At 32.0% G+C, this 14,842-nt stretch overlaps 1 long non-coding RNA gene across 1 annotated transcript; it reads left to right on the top strand.

Annotated features, from left to right (window-relative positions):
- Window positions 1–2,004: 2,004 nt before the first annotated feature.
- Window positions 2,005–11,235, top strand: LOC130444176 (uncharacterized). Its single transcript, XR_008909923.1, has 2 exons — window positions 2,005–2,338; window positions 10,673–11,235. It is a non-coding gene; the product is annotated as an uncharacterized LOC130444176 (long non-coding RNA).
- The last annotated feature ends 3,607 nt before the right edge of the window (window positions 11,236–14,842 follow it).

Raw genomic sequence — 14,842 nt, forward strand, 5'->3', positions numbered from 1 at the left:
ATACTGCTGCTGCTCCCATACTATATATTTCATATGCGTTAATATCCGAAGTAAGATCTGAAAATATTCCACTCGTGCTGAATTCAATTATGATAGAATTGGTGACAAAACGAAAGCTGGAAATAATCAATGATTGTTTGAATCAAAACTGAAGATTTCTACCTGTTGTTGTTGTTGTTAGCTCAAATAAGGATGACAGTTGTACTGAAATAATTATGGAATAAATAATGATTTTTCTAAATAATACTGACTTATTGCTTGTGGCAAATTTTCAATCTTATATTTTGACTCTATTTATTTTATAATAATTAATGAGAACATGGATTTTATATGTATTGTATCTAATTACAAATATTACAAAAATGTGAAATAAAATTCCCTGAAATATGATTTTGAACTGTTTACTGTTTGCAATTTACATCTTTTAATTATTATTATCGGTTTGCAGGTGGTGAGTCAAGACGAAATATCTGAAAGGAGCTATACTATAAGTTGTTTTTTGGTGCGTTTAAACATTCAAATCCTGAAATAATTTTTTTCCACAAGCGACAACCGATGAAGTGTAAAAGTAGAAAAGCCACCATTGAACTTTTTAGTAGCTCTCCAATCAAGTTTAGTTTTTAAGAGCCATCATTTCTTATAGTTTATCCAAAGTTTGATAGTTTTCTTTTCTTGTTTTATCATTTCTTTATTACTAACTCTATCCACAACAACCTTCTGTCAAACCTTATTAATCATTGTTTTCAAGTAGACGGTTATCTGTATGTGCGTTTGCAATTTTCATTTATTTCTTCACTAATTATCATTATTTTTGTTCTACTGTTATTAACTTATATACAGCGGTATTCTAATATCGGATTTCTCTGAAGATGTCTGCTGACAAAGATTAATGACTGGAATAATACTATTACGAACAAGTTTGCGAAATAGTTCCCTAGCCCGGCCCTTTCCAGCTACTATGGCGGTTTCATATTTTTTATAAATGGCGGAAGCGCCTTTGATGTTTCCTTTAAACTTTTTATTATAGCGGGTGGTTTATTTACAGTATTTCTTATAAATTATTCGTAGGAAAGTCTATTTATTTATTTCTTTTGTTTCTTTTTATTCTAGAAATTTATAGAATTCTGTGGTATATAAACGATTTGTGTAAACGCAGTAAGTTAGTTTTATATAAATAGTCGTAGTGAAAAGAACGAATTAGTGAAAGTAATCGTATAAATTATTTAAGTGATATTTATAAGTGAATTATCATAAATTAAGTGTATTGTATAGTGTGGAAATAAATTTACCCCCCGAAAACGTTACAATACTGACTGCATTCGCTGATTCCAGAATGGATTTAAAGGTCCACCTGAGACTAAGTCTCGAGACTAGTCTCAGGCTATTGTCCATCTGCGATCACTTTCCGTCTCTAAATTGTTTTATTCATATAAATCGAAACACATCACGTGTTTGCTTTTATTGTGGCACAAAAAATTGCCCAAACACGGAGAGTGAAAAAGTTTTATAGCGATTTTTATACATTATATGTTGTACATTCCATAAAAACTCATGTTCCTCAAAGAGATAAATCAACTCCATGACTTCATACTCCATCCATTAAAATCACAACACTCCGAGACTTCTGAAACTTTTCCATCATGTGGGGATATGCGTGTCTATCTGTGATCGGGTGCGCTCTCGGAGACTTGTCCCATATACATCTGCGACTAGAGTCTCGAGATTACTCTCGAAACTGTTTTGTCTTAGATGGACATGTACCTTAAAATGATCCTATCATAGGCAAATAATGTTTGTATTTGGTAATATCCTCAAATTATCAATTTGGACAATAGCATTCTACCTTAGTATGTAAACTAATCCATGTTTGACAAAAAACTCCAGCTTAGCGTGTGTTTAAGTTAGTAATTGGAGAAAATTCCGTTCCAATTAAAAATTGGTATCATGCGTACGTAAGTGGATATTAAATATTGTAATGAGAAATCGTTTAGCGGTACTTAAATCAGTTCAAACCGCTTGAACATTCTCACGATTTACTTGCTACTTACCGCAATCAATTGAAACTGCTAGAATGTCAATTACTATCGAATTCAAATTAGAAGTTAATAAAATAATTTCAAAGAAGAATCACTAATTGCTAGTAAGACTGGTTCTGAAAAGATATTGTTACATACAACGAAAATCCTAGAGCTTAGAGTTGGGAAACATGCAATAAACAGCAATAAGTTATTGGTATTATGAAATATTTTTTGTGCATATTCAAGAGGAAATTTTATAAAGAATAAATTGACTCCACTTGAGTCTTACCATAGCAATTGATGATTTCCTTCAAGTCTGAGTAAGTATTTTTTTTTGTTTTTCTAGCCCATTCTTTTACACACAACTCCCTAGTTCTGTATATTGTTTAGGCAAGAGTTTATTCAGTTTAAATTTAAATTCTTCATGCCAAACTTTGTCAAATGCCTGTGCCAAATTTAGAAAGACAGATGTCTTCTAGTGATTTTGATATGACGTCGGTTATCCTGAGTTTTTCCTTCAAGTAGTATTTTCTCAAATTTGATACTATTAGTAGTAGTGATATTAGCCTCAGTGAAGATATGTTTAGTGATTTCCTTGATTTGGGTGTCATTATGAGTTCAGCTACTTTTGTTATTTTCAAAATTACTTCGTGTGTTAATTCATCATTGCTTCTTGATGAAAAAAAATACTGTACAAGCTCAACAATGGCTCCAAACGTATTATCCGGTCTCTGCTCCAAACCATTGATAATTGGTTTACTGAATTAAAACATGGTCCTACAGACACCGATGATAGTGAACATTTTGTTCGTCCAATTGAATTGGTTGGTCCAGAAAACAGCTAAAAAGTCCACAAATTGGTTGTATCTAATCGTAAATTGAAATTGCATGAGTTAGCTGAATCCGTAGATATTAGAAGGTAGTGTGTTTACAATTATGCATGAACATTTAATCATGAGAAAGCTTTTTTTAAAGTGGGTGCCGCGTTTACTCACAAACAACAACGTGTTGGTGATTCAGAGCAGTATTTGGCCATGTTTACACGTAATAAATCAGATTTTTTGTGTCGATATGGGACAATGGTAATGCACCGATTCACAACGATGGGTTGGGATGGGATTGAACGAACCTTCTGTTTCAATAGTACGGAAAATAGACACAACGGTAGATACTGGCCACCGGAGGATCTTCAATGGACAATAGGAGAGCATACTGAGTATCATAGATAGTTATCATGCGGGCTAAAATAGATGATACTTGCCAGACCATGTTCTATTAACGTTTACAAATCGTCAACTAAATTTTTAAAATTGTCAGCTACTGTATGACATTTCAATTCAGAATGATACAAGCAAGATTATACACGATATATACGAGAATACCCATTTTGAGATACCTCAAGTCAAAAGTTTACGTTGAAGCTTTGAGATTGTCAAAAGACAAATCAGTCACAATTAAAGAGTAAATTCATTTTGTTCCAACTTTCACGTGCTCACTGTATAATAAGGCAACATTTTTTTGGCATTGTCAGTCCTTTGCCCAAGCCTTGACAATGACATTTATGTCATTGACAGCTCAGTGTTAATGCTCCATGCATTCAAACTGGAGGTCCTGGGTTCGAATCTGGTCTAGGAAGATTTACTTTGATATTATTTTTATTTGTACAAGGACAAGTAGATACTACTTATATGAAGAAAATTCACCTGTCACTGTTGATAATAGTAGTGATATTACTATTAATAATTATAATTATCATATAGACAAAGGTTAATAGTACAATGTTGACAAAAATGTATAAAGCGTTCATTGAATAATATACAATTAATTCACCATCTTAACGCCAGCAAAGCTGGAAGCACAAAATTATTTCGACAACTTCTGGTAGTTGCCCATCTCTAGTTGAGAGAAAGGAGGAATAAGACTTCCCGTTTCGTTTTTGATCCGATCCTCCGATCCGTTATCGAATTATCTATCATCGCCTTACAATCGTTGGGTTCACGCAATTTCTTTGGAAATAACATTAACACAAATTGACTATTGGATGGAATACATGTGCTTGCATATAACGGATGACCAAACGGAACTGAATAAACATACAAGGTTGATTAAAACTTCTCTATATCCATATAGGATGTAGCAAATAAAACTACCAACTAACTTTTTTCAAATCATAAGAATTTCTGCGTAGAGTAACAATTTTCATGTCCTTTTTTCCGAACTACATAATTTTTTAGTGGAACGTGTATATGACTTTGAAAAGAAGGGATTCTATGCAAACTAGAACACGTAAATGTATTGCTACGTTGTTGAAGCTCATTAGTATATTCAAAAAAGATGTTACACCTCGTTTTCTATATTACCATCCAAGAGACTGCTACACATAACCACTAAAACTAATAAATCCTAAAGGTGATGACATAAGATATAGTTGTACTTAAGTAAGTTAGAGTAGAAAGAAGAAAACTCTCTATAATATATATAGACGTGGTATTGTATCATCGGATCTACGACGTCGTATCGAGCCAGAGCACTTAAGAGCATTAAACATTTTAAGCCTTCACATCTGGTAATAGATACATTAGCCTTGAAGATCATTCTCAGTATTTTTGAAGGAGGTATTGGTAATAAGATATTTGAAAAGCATAGACAAGAACCTTTCTGGGCAAGTACATATCAGCGAATATTCCTAGCGAAGAGATGAACGAAAAGGCTTACAACTCGGTAATAAGCAAATAAAAAACTTTCAAAGAAAAGCAGAAAATGGTATAAAAATGATTTAAAAACCACGACGGGAGCTTGCGCTGGAAAATTCAAGGTTGGCAAAAACAGCTTATTAACGTTAAACTTCTGTTCTAGCGCCCTTCAGGGAGAATACTCGCCAACAAGAAGTATATGAAAGAGCCTTCAAAATAATGTTACATAGAGATTCAGTTTCTCGCGTTCTCCATTCAAAGCCTTTTTGATATAGAGCCCGGACAATCAAAAATCAAATGTATCGAAGAGACCTATATACTTGACAAGAAAAGAGCACAAAAACAATTTTTTTGTAGTCTTTACTCATGTTAAAAATTTCAAATTGTCTCTAATTTCAGTGCCTCTTTCATTGAAAATTCATATTTTTAAGGAAACCGATAGTAATATGATATGACTTGAAATTTTGGAGTTTTTCTTTGTTCACGTATTATGGCTCAGTAGTCACTTCTGTTTTATTCATTTCCAACATTCTAGTTTCTGAGGAAATTAATTTGTTAGCGATCTCCCACTACATTAATAAAATTCCAGTTTCGTGACTGAAACGTCCTCTATCTGTCTGAAGTAAATTTAGTAAATTTGTGGTGGTACAATTCTTTCTATTCTATTAATTCTGTTCCCCAATAAATTTGCTTAAAACACACGGGTATTGTTAAAGATGACTATAATTTTATGACCATGTTAAGATATAAGAAAAACTTACCAGCGAAATCATATGGTAAAAAACATTCGACATTATATACCCTCCAAAAATTAACTGTTTTGTGTGTGTTCATATAGACAAGAAAAACAAAATTTTCCAATATAGCTGAGCTAGATCATTCTTATTTAACAGTGTCAACAGCCATAAGAGAAATTTTAAAGTCAATTATTGGGTGGAATATTTGGATCTAGAACTGTTTGCTTCTGAAATTCTGTAGAAATCATAAGAAAAAAATATTCCAATTTCTACATTGTCTCGTTTCAAGGGATTCGGTCGCAACTTAAACTATTTAGATGGTGTTTACATTTCGTTTTTTATTAGAAAGCGGTGAGTTGTTATCAGCTAAATCAGCTAAATTTTGATACAGTTTACATAGTTTGATCTGAGGTACCTTTTAATTTTTACAAATACACCGAAACAATTTATTATAAATAATAATTAAATTATTAAATAATTTTTCTACCTTAATGAGTCTTCAGTGTGATTTCTATTAAAATCAACATAAATGAATATTAACGAATTTAAACGTATATTACGAATTTGTGGTACCGTATTATGGCCAGAGGCTGGAGGAAGCACAAGTCTCGTATGTTTTACAAACAAGTTATACTGGCATTTCAGCTATTGATGTAAAACTTAACGGGAAAATACATTATGGATAATACGTTTCATATCTCACTAATCCGCCTGAAGGAGGTCATTGAATTCAGTAGGAAGTAGATTTTGTAAGCATCCCATGATATTTTCGAAAATAAAAATCGTTTAGCTGCTTCATTACGTTTTCCTTCTCTCTATAATCATTTCATAATCCGGGTTTGTCGAAGGTTTGAACTTATGTAATCAAATTAACAATTACTGTTGTTAACAATACAATCTTGCTGAATTTCTTGGTAAGTATAATAGTACTCCATGGAATAAGTTTCCAAATAATTAGAAAAATAAGATTTACAGTTATTGTATAATGTAATGCGATAAGTACACTTCTCTAAACCATTTCCACTGGACTTACTAGTAAAAATCATGTTTTTGTTCAATGTTTTAATTAGATTTGCATGTAGCTGACAGGTTTGTTTTAAATAATAAATATTGCTGACAATGTTTACGACAAGACACTCAGTTTCTGAATTTTCCCTTTTTTATCTATTCAAAATGACATTCCATTGAGCGGTAAAAAACATTATATTATTAATTTTTGTCAACACGATAATTATAATTAATAGAAACAATATTATAGTTATTGACAATTACAGGTGGAGTTTCTTTACTCGTGGTAGTTTAATATTGTTAACAATTTGTATGGTACAATTATTCTTGTTATGTAATTTTTGGCAACTACGGTTGCTTTCCACCCTACTCACAGATGTGATGTCACCACCTCCACTTAGACAAATTTTCGCCTATGAATGCCTATAGCATGCAACTGATTTATGCCAACTTGTTGTATGTAAACAAAAGTTTAATGTGGCAAGAAATAATCAAAGTTAAAGTTATTTTCTACAAATTTCCTGAAATCCTAGATCTACACCTAAATGACTATAAGAGATCCGTTGTAATCATCCATATTTCCAATTATGATGGAATACGGCAAACAAGTTCTTCTGGTGTAAAAGTCTTGGCTTTTAGAAACACGACTCCCAGAGTTGCAGAGTACATATTCTATTTAATGTGCACACATACCGTCTGATCATTATTTATAAAAAAGACTCATATTACAGGATGGTCCCAGAAGTAACTGGCCTGACCTAGAGATGGCTCTAGTTTCTTGAAAAATACCACTGTATTAGAAAGTATCTACAAAATCTATCCAGTATATGTTTCAAGTGTGAACACGTCACGGTGTTTAGTATTTGTTTGGAAGTTATCGATAATGAACGTTTTCTAAGGAAACATGGAAAAATTGGTCATCGCTATGTAATACAATACTTTGATTTGAAAGGCATTACTCCAACTAATATGAAAGCTGAACTAGATTCTACTCTGGGTGAGACTGCTCCTTCCTTATCAACAGTAAAATATTGGATAGCAGATTTAAACGAGGCCTGCGAAGACCAGTATCGCAGTGGTCGACCAAATGAGGTGACGACTTCAGAAATGTTGAGGAAAATCCACAAAGCGGTACTGGATGATCGTCGACTGTGTATAGTGGTACATTGCATACTAACTGAAAATTTGCACATGAGAAAGCTGTGCGCAAGATGGATGCCGCGTTTGCCCACAATGGAACAGAAACAGCATTGTTAAGATATGTGTTTGGCAATGTTTTACAGAAATAAAGCCTAATTTTTGCGCCGTTTTATAACCATGGATGAAACGTGGGTCCATGGGTCCGTGGGTCTACATCCAAAATCAAAGAACAATCAAAATAATGGACTGAAAAGACTGTCGGTTTTTTGGAATGCACGTGCGATAATTTTCATTGACCATCTTGAAAAAGGAATAACTATCAACGGCGAACTTATTGCAATGTTTGAGTGAGACAATCAAGTAAAAACGGCCGCATTGGGCTAAGAAGAAAGTGTTGTTTTATCAAAACAATGCACCAGCTCACATATCCTCTATTGCAATGGCCAAAATTGATGAACTAAAATTTGAATTGCTACCTTATGCACCCTAATCGTCAGATTTAGCCCCCTCGGATTATTTTCTGTTCCCAGGCAGATTTTTCAACAATAAAGAGGTGGTGTCGATATTTAATGGCTATTTTGAGGAACTTGACGATTGTTATTATAAAAAAAGAATCGAACTTATTGAACATCGTTGGGGAAAGTGTATGGAGCTGAAAGCAGATTACGTTTTCTTTGTTGGGCGAGGTACTTCTGTGACCATTCTCGTATATTTTACCGAGACTGGCCTCATGCAACAGATTTTTGAGCACCAATAGTTAAAGAATGGCAGCTTTTAGTAACTCATGTAAGAACTAGTCTTGTATTTCCTAAATAAAATGTGTATTTAAAAAAACAAGGACAGTGGCTTGACTTGACCGCTTCTGCCAACAATCGAAAACAAACCAAAAATTTTATTCAATACAAATAATGGGTCGGCTTCTTTGATCTGAATACGTAAACGAGTAAAATTCACTTCTTTTGTCGTAAGAAAAGGTATTATAAGGGCGTCTTTGATATTTGGTAATTGCGATAGGAATATTTAAATATTTGTTGCAAAAAAGAATTGACCGGAACGCGGCCGTGACAGTGTCAACTGTTACTGTCATCTTAAATTTCATGGTGTAATGACTACGTCGTCATTCTATATCTTGTAACAAACAATGAGCATCTATTGTCTAATGATTATCATACCTGTCATTACTAGTAGGCAGATTTACAACCTTTAATGTTAGTTAATTCTTGTTGTTGATAGACTTCCTTGGTGTGTTTATTTCTTTGGGGCTCGTTAGATTATGTTGAGCCTTAGAGTTTATTCTTCTAGATTGTTTTTTTGTGAGTTATTTTACTGGAAATAGTAGCGATGTGGCTGGAAATTCTCCATATATGTAGAAGAATTTTTCTAGAGAATAATTCAATTTTATAGCATTATTCGACATGAATATGATAGTAAAACATTTTTGCGTACTGAGAATATATAATGTTTGTAGTTCTCATACAAAATACTAACGAAAGCAAACAATTTAAACGACATTTCTTTTCAAATAGAGAAAATTTTGATATGTTTAAATAATGCTGAGTCAACAATGATATTTTTCTTTAGAAGTTTAACCAAAACATTTTAATTGTTTCCGGCTTACAAAACGGTTAAAAATTCTTGTTGGATAGTTTTGTCGAATATTTTGATAAGGAACTAAAAAATGTTACATCTTAACTGTAAATAACAAATATTATAATGAATTGATAATAAGTTATGCATTTGCATAAATTTTAATACATAAATTGTTAAATATGGATATTTTTTCAAAGCAAAAACAAACTATTCAATTTTGTTTAATACAAATGTAACAAATTAACAACTTAAAAAAGTATTTCATCACTATAAAAAATGAAAAATCTGGGTGTGGAAAGTGGCAACAAGGCGTACAAAATTTAGTATTTAACACTAAAATTATTACCTTGAAATATTATAAGATGGGGTTCGTAATCGCTTAATGCTGATCATAAGCTCGCTCAAACGAAAAAAATACTTTTTTCCATCTATTAAGATCAGGATTACACTATTTTGGATTTCCAAAGGTGAAATCTTCAATTGCTTAGATTATGCTGATTTGCTAACAGGTATACATAGCGAAAAGTTTTATTTTATCGCTACAACACGGCAATTTGAGCGCTATTGTTGTAGAAACTGAAACCAAACGGCGTTGAGATTTATTGCCTTATTTGCCATAAGAACGATTTGAGACAAATGAAGAATTGGTGGCAGAGATCATCGTGTATTCCGTGGAACTTTTAGAAGATATTTTTGTGGATGTTTCGCAAAATCTGGAAGCTCTTATGCTAAGGAAATCATGTTGAAAAATTAAATATTTTAACAATAAAATTCTTTGTTGTAAGTTGTAAAATCCGAAATGCGGATTTGAAACGGAAGTTGCCTGCATACATGGCGGACTATGACAACAGAGAATATTAATAATCGACAACAACAGTTTTTGTTGTTAAATTGTTGTTTGTTATTGTTATTAGTTATTGTTTTTTGTTCTATTTTTGATAAGATTTTATCGACAACATTTCCGCATATGACGTTTTCATTGGTTATTTATGTAGTTGGAGAATCACTTATTGCATTTAAAAAAAATGTTATACATGGTGCAATATTTAATACGAATCCCTAAATTGATTTTTCCAAAGCCGGTCCTGTAATTCCCATACATAGCTAATAACAGTCGAATGCTTGATAGTGGGTACTGCATCGTGAAAAAATTTAAAAAATCAAATTAACCCTGTAAATTAATAAAGAAGAGGAGTTGACACTTTTTAGTAGCCACATGAGGGACTATACATATGGCGGAAGTATGTAAAATTTCTCATGACTCACCCTGTGCAACTTAGTAAATTGCTTCTTCTATAAATCCGTATGTAAGCGATTCACAGCAATAATATCCGGTGAAGAAAATTGTCGATATCATTATTTCTCTTTTTATTCGCGTGAGTAATTTCTTATTCGTTTTGTTAGCATTTAAAAAATAATGTTTTTTTTCCTTTGGTACATAGCGTGTTCGTAACGTCTTCGTCTTTATCTTTTTATTTTTTTTTAGTGGTTCGGTGCTCGGTACATCCGGTTGTAACTGCGTGGTAGTCCGGTTTGGGAGGCCTGAGAGGCCGTCGTGCAAGGTCAGCGACTGATCTCCAGCATCCAACTAAGTCATGTCAACTATGTTGTCATATTTATTCAGTTTCCTAAATTTACACACTTACTCCGATTTTTACGGAAACGACGTTATTCCACTATAATTAAAATATGTAGATATTTAAAATTTTGTTATTTGAAAGACGTTCATATTAGCATAGATTCTAAATAAGAAATGAACAAATAGACCTCTATATATGAATAGTCAAAGATGGCATCCACTAGAAGAAAATCCAACATTCAACATTCTAATAAAACAATTAATGTAAGCGCTAATGAAAAATTGAAATAAGTTAAGTCTTATTTCATGTAAATACTATTCAATCTGGAAAAATGTGTTTTTAATATTTTGTGATCATATTTAACTAATAATTTCTTATAATGTCAGCATTGTGAATATGTAATATATAAATAATTTTATATTTGCTCCAAAAAATGGAAAATTTAATAAAATTTCATACTAAAACGAAATAAGAAGAGTTCTCTTATTGAAACATGACTTAAATAAAAAGAAAATAGATGAATGAAAAATAAATGGAAAGTAATTTTTTAAAAAGCTAAATGTCATATTGTGCTAAATTTGGTGAGAAAAGCTAAAATTGACAGACAACTGTCAAAAACTTATGATGTTATGTTATGATGATGAAGAAAGACCAATTTTCATGTCTTCATTCGCACAACATTCCAATAGACTCTTGTAGAAATCGGAGTTTAAAGATTTTTCCTTGAAATGAACTATGACTGCACTCTAGTCTCAAAGTAGAAGACTTTTTGGCGCAATTTTTATTGAGAAGATTCAATTTTTATCCCGCAGTTAAGGGCTTAGACCCAGTTGTTATGTTCAATAGTAATTTTGATAAAAAATGAATGAATATTTTTCATTTTCTGCCAAATTGGAACAGATTTTCTTTTTTTTTTTTTCGTTAGTTAAAAGTTTCCAAACAAATTTGGAACTCTAGAGCTAATCGCACTTTTGAACCAACAGATTTGTCTACTTTTCGTATATTTTTATCCGTATCAAAGGTTGTGGTGGGGCCTTACCTTAACTAACCCATTTCTACTTTTAAATTGTTCATACAAGTAAACTGTTACTACATGTTCATGACAGTCATATTTTCACATTCATAAGCTTGTTTTGCACTTTCTCATATGTTAATCAGTTATTTGAGATCTATATTTCACCACTACAAAATCGATCTCACTAAAACTAATAAAGTAACAGACATGTCACCATTTGTCTCAACACTTGAAGCTATGAAATTTATTTGTAAGATGAGATGCAGGGTTGGCAATTGCTACTATAAATTTCTTTTTTATTACACCTCGTAGAAGCCAATTTATTTCTTCATTTATCATTACAAGCTGGATAAAAATAGATTAATTTAAATAAAAATTCAATTTTCAACAAAAATTAATATTATATAACATTCTGTTGACTAGAAATGTTAATTTACTTCTAAATCTAAATATTTACAATAATAAAACAATCAAAAAGGATTTTGAAACACTGTACCATCAACATCTAAGAATTAAAAAGCCAGAACTGATGAAAGGAAGAATGTGTTCATAAAATTTGGTAATCCTTCATCAACGTTAAACACTAAGTAAGAAAACCATAAAAAATAAATAAAAGAGGATGAATTTTACGAATTTAAAGCAGTTGACGTGTCTTTTCATGATTTAACACTAATGTAATTACTAAGGAAAATTATGGAACTGCTTTTCCATACTAGATACTATCTAATTTATTATCAATCAAAAACTGAGATTATATGATCAGTACTTCAGTTCTTATTCTCTGTTTTTTAATGACATCAATGTATTTTAAATCAACACATTGCGTTAGAAAATTCAATGCTTTTTCTATTCCAGCAGGGCCGGATTAAGATTTATAAGGCCCGGGGCTGAAGTAATGACGGGGCCCCCTTAAGGAATTCGGAAAACCGGAAAAAGTTACAAAATAATATCAATACGTTAGATTTGTGGTATCAACACATCAAAAAATACAGAATGATTTCCAAATGATGGGGCCCTCTTGGACCTGGGGCTATAGCCCCCCCCAAGCCCCTGGCTTAATCCGGCACTGTATTCCAGTCATCTGACACTTCAAGTTTCCTTTACTAAGTGTGAGCACTATTTCTATTTTAATCTTATATCATCCACTAATTAGTGCTGATTTAAAATATCGTTTAAATAACTTGTATGTGCATACACTAGATATAAAAATATTTTAAGAACAATTTCCGACAGAAACGAATCGGTTATGTCTGATGAGAGTTGTATAAAAACTTTTTGAGTCAGCTCTGTAGATTTAAATGTTTATATGATATTATTATGTATGTAAATAGATTTAAAAAAATTCTTGGCAACAGTGTAGGATGGTTCCTGGTATTTTACCTCTTTCCCCCGCCTTTCCTTCCTTCCTCCTAAAGCCATTGGCAGGCAACCACATTCCAAAGACTCACCGAGTTGCCAAGTTTTTTCTGTTATTTGGCAGTTTCAAATTATACGATTCTTGTCTGGATATACATGAAACTATTTTGATTTTAAATTCGAAGTGGGTGTCGGTTGGTACAAATCAATGTACGAGACGTCGTATTTATTTATACATCACATTAGCAATTATATACCAGGTGTATCTATAAGAATTGCTCTCTGCCGACCTTATATATTAGAAAAATTTTGAATAAGTATAGGCGATGGAAAAAAATAAATTATTTTTTAATTTGTATGTCTGCCGCTATAGGATGTAATTCAAACAAAAAATTTGAAACTTAAATTTCACAAAATTAATCTAAATGATATGTAAATAAATTCAATATTAAATTATGTATCAAATCTGTTCGCCGGATTTTTATTACTTGGAATAACCCCATTTTTATACGTTTTGTAAGTTTTTTACTTGTATTTAAAAATTTCTGTTATTTTTAACACTAAATTATCCGACACGTCTGAAAGACATTCGTAAAGAAACTGCTACTGTCTATTGAACCTTCCACAACTTTCTGGTTCAGTGAGTAAATCTCAGTTTTTAAATTAATGTAAATGTAAATATTATGGGAGCTTGTTAGGGATTTTGAAACAACTCTTATTTAAAGATGCAAAAACAAAAACAATACGGAAATTATATGACTTATTTTTTATCAATTATAGACGGAAATGCACCAAACAAAATGTAGGAATAAACAAATTTGGAAATATAGGAAAGAGAGAGAGAGAGAGATTCGTTGGTTAGAGTTTGGTAGGATAAGGGTGATTTTTGTAAGGAATTTGGTTTGTTTGAGTAGCCCCTGATATAGGAATTTCTCCTCTGCAGGGGAAATATAGGAAAAGAAATTGCTGTTTATATACCGGCTTCCGTCGCAGTTCTGCCACAATATTAATTGATAAAGGTTGTAAAATCTCTTCACTTGAGGGTCACGGTGGAGGGAAAGGCGTTTTGTCTTTCAAAAACAAAAATGTAATGACAGCTCTATACACATTTTTTTCCATTACCAGAAAAATATTCAGCATGAATCATTTATACTATTGTCAAAAGAAACTAAACATCCAATATTCCAGCTTATGTTCGTAAGTGCTGACATCTTCAGATTGAGGTTGTGAACTTTTCAGACATCCCTCTTAGACGAGCATAGATTTCATTAACCATTGCTGGAGTCGTTAAAGTACAGTACAATCCTTGTTCATATGAGCAATGTTATAAACCGAGAAACAAATCATCATCACAAAATCACATTACATTACAAATCATTCAAAGGGATGGATCGTTTTCATTTTTTCCATATTTACGGAACTTATTCTTTATTTTTTCAATTGATTTTCCTCGTTAAAAATAATGTTTAATTAACGATTAACTCAAAATAGTTTCCTCTCGATACTTACACAATAACTAACAGTTTTCTTGATATGGGTATAAAACTAATATACAGGGTGTTTCTATATTCGACCGACAACGCTCTACCACAGAGAGATCACAAATTATTCATTTTGATACAGAAATACGAACCCTTACGAGGCCTAATTGCTGGGAAACACTGTATTACAACAATAACAAAATTGACAAAATTACAGCAATGAA

The sequence above is a fragment of the Diorhabda sublineata genome, chromosome 5 (assembly GCF_026230105.1).
Source record: "Diorhabda sublineata isolate icDioSubl1.1 chromosome 5, icDioSubl1.1, whole genome shotgun sequence".
Taxonomy (NCBI): Eukaryota; Metazoa; Arthropoda; class Insecta; order Coleoptera; family Chrysomelidae; genus Diorhabda; species Diorhabda sublineata.